Here is a 3195-nt window from a genome sequence, read left to right as displayed (position 1 = left end):
GGGTGATAGGACCCCCACAAAATTGAGATATGTTACAACAAATTTCGACAAAGTTTAAGAGTATATTTCGAACTTTTCTCCCTAAATTATCTTAATTATGTAAAAATAATTCTCAAGCGTATAATAAAAGTTAGTAAAATTAACTTATTAGAGGAACATGACATACTATTTTTGCACCACACAATTCTAGTCTAGATAAAATAAAGCAAGACTTGATTGACTTGAACAAGTCTCACAAAACGTCCCGTCTTTCTTCTTCACCTGTTGAAGACATAATGATGTAAATAAGTTTGTTTGTAGACACACGCAGAATAGAATACTCCTTTTTAACAATAGCTAATTGGATTAAAGAAAAAACTCTCCAACAGTCTACTCCGTCCAATTATATCAACTGGATTGGATAGTGACACTCAGAGAAGCCAGGATTCAACTTCATTTTGGCACAACCCCTATTCACAAGTCCACACATTTTTTTCTTCATAGAGTTAAATTTACTTTGTACATTTCTAATAAATCAAGATTCATGAAAACACTGGACAGCGGATGTCACGCTTCGTTGCTCGCAATTCAACAATTAGGAACAATCTCTTACAAAGCAAGACTTTGTCGACTTGCAGTCTTGTTCAAAGTCTTTTGAGTTTGAACTGGTTAGAGGAATAAACTTGCCACCACACAATTACGGTTGCAAGACATGGTTGATTCCAATTATACATTTTTGATTGCTTGAATGAGAAAATGAAAGTGTCATTTGAATGAGAATTGACTTGCCGTCTTGAAAAAGTATTTGGAGTTTGGACCTATTAGAGAAATAATTTTTCCATCATAATTACGGTTGAAAGTTGGTCAAGTCTTCAAGACCAACATAAGTTAGGGAACCAATTAACTGAAGAGTCAAATAACAACAACCAATACAAATTAATTTTGTGAACTTTTTAATAATAAAAATTTATTAAAACATTTCTAAAACAAGTAAAAGTTACCGTCAAGATTTGTGGTGGGATGGATCATACAAGTCCTCTTTTAATTACAAGTCTCTGCATGCTGGATGTGGAAACCCTTTTAATGGACCTTGCATGACATGAATTTCGATAAGTCTTCTGTTCTAATGCAAATCACTCTACTGGACAGGTATTGTAGAACATCTATTTTTTCTTTTATTATGAACAAAGGGAGTAACTTTTTGGTAGATATATCACTATACTTTTCATCACACAGTTGTAGAGAAAATGAAAGCAAGACTTGGTTGACTTGCGATCTTGCACAAGTCTTTGGAGTTTGGATCAACTAGAGGAATAATTTTGCCACCATAATTACGGGTGCGGGGCCTCATAACTGAAGAGTCAAATGATAGTAACAGTCAATACAAATTAATGTTGTGTAGTACTTTTTAAGAAAAAAATTTATAAAAGTACCTCTGGAGCAAGCAAGTAAAAGTTAATTACCTTCAAGGGTTGTAATGAGATGAATTAATATGTTTCCTCCATCTTTCTTTCAACCTCTCGGATATAAAAAAAAATAAAATTGAAAGGGAGTGCTTCCTCTTATATGTGTCTTACCACGTAGTACATATTTTGAATTTGCCTTCAATACAAATTGTAGATATGTGATTTTGACCCTCCCTGAGTTTAATATATATATATATATATATATATATATATATATATATATATATATATATTTCGATATTAAATATTTATATTTGGTCTAATATTATTTAAATTCTTATTTTATTTTAATAAATTTTTAGTTAAGAAATAAAGTCAATTTTGAGTTGTTTTATTTTATTTTATTCTAATTTTTAAAATAATACAAAAAATTTAAAAAATATATTTTTATTTTTTTAAAATTTTAAAAAAATAAGTTAGTAGTTTTAGTACTATCTTAATTATATTTATTTTTAACTATTTTTAAACTTTTATTGTATTTTCTTAAATATAAAAATTAATTAATTATTATTATATAATTTTTATAATTATTATTATTTTATTTATATATTATTTTATTTTTATTTTTCATTATCTTCTTTTGTTTTAAAAAAATAAAAAAAATAAAATTAAAGTTTAAAAATCTAATCCTATCCTAAACAACAGTGAGTGAAAACAAGAAATAGTGAGAAAAACAAAAAAAGAAAGAAAAGAAAAGTGTTCCAAATAGTTGAGGCCGGGTCCCCGTTTGAGTTTCCAATGACGATATTCTTCTTTTTTTTTTTCGGTTTTAATTCATCACATAGGTTCATATCAAATTTCGGATTATTTATTTTATAAGTTTTTGTTATAAATCAAATTGTGAATGAATTTATTTCAATGGCTTCTTCTATTATTTAGTATGTTCAATTTATTATTTTTTTTGTAATTCATGCTTTATGTCTTTATTTGTAATTGGTATGTTGTTTTCGAAATAATGTTAGTTAGATTGATTTTGAATTTTAAATGAAATGATCTTTAAAGTTATTTGTGTTAATTGACATGCATTTAGTATGTAGTTACGTTAAAGATCACAATTAATGACTCATGAATGCATGCATGCAAGAACAAAAAAAAATGAAATGAAAAACATAATATGTTAAGAATAAAGGTTTTATTTTTTTGTTTCCTTTCATGGATTTAGAGTAATGATTTGTAGTTTTCTTTTTTTAAAAAAAAAAAAAACAAAAAACGACCAAGAGAGTTAAAAACAAAAGCACGGAATTTTGAGAAATAAAAAAGTAGGCCAAAAACAAAACAAAAAAAAAAAAGCAGTAGTATAATTAAAAGAAAAAAACTTGCATGATTATATATATATATAAATATATTTTCATGTTAGTTTAGTTATGGCAATTTTGTTAAATGTAACACGTGATCATTTTTTTTTCTTCTTTGTTGTTGTTGTTAATTTCGTTATGATAATTTTGTTAAATATAACTTTATTAATTAACTTTATCATGTAATTATGTTATTTTGCTTTTCATTAGTTTTGTTTAGCCTATATATAATTTTGTTCACCAAAAATAAGATTAATCTGTTTAGGAAGATTTATTTATATAGATATATAATACCCATAATTCATAAAGGAAAAGAAAAGAGAGGAAAAACCCATTTAGCAACGGAGAAAGATGAGTTGCGGATTAATTCTAAAATTCGTTGCAAAATAAAGAGTGAAAAAGGATCAAATGAATAACATAAAATGATCTCGAATTTTCAAGAAATGAAGTAAATG

The sequence above is a fragment of the Capsicum annuum genome, chromosome 4 (genome assembly GCF_002878395.1).
Source record: "Capsicum annuum cultivar UCD-10X-F1 chromosome 4, UCD10Xv1.1, whole genome shotgun sequence".
In the NCBI taxonomy this organism is placed as follows: Eukaryota; Viridiplantae; Streptophyta; class Magnoliopsida; order Solanales; family Solanaceae; genus Capsicum; species Capsicum annuum.
The sequence above is the reverse complement of the archived record's forward strand: the minus strand, read 5'-3'. Positions refer to the sequence as shown.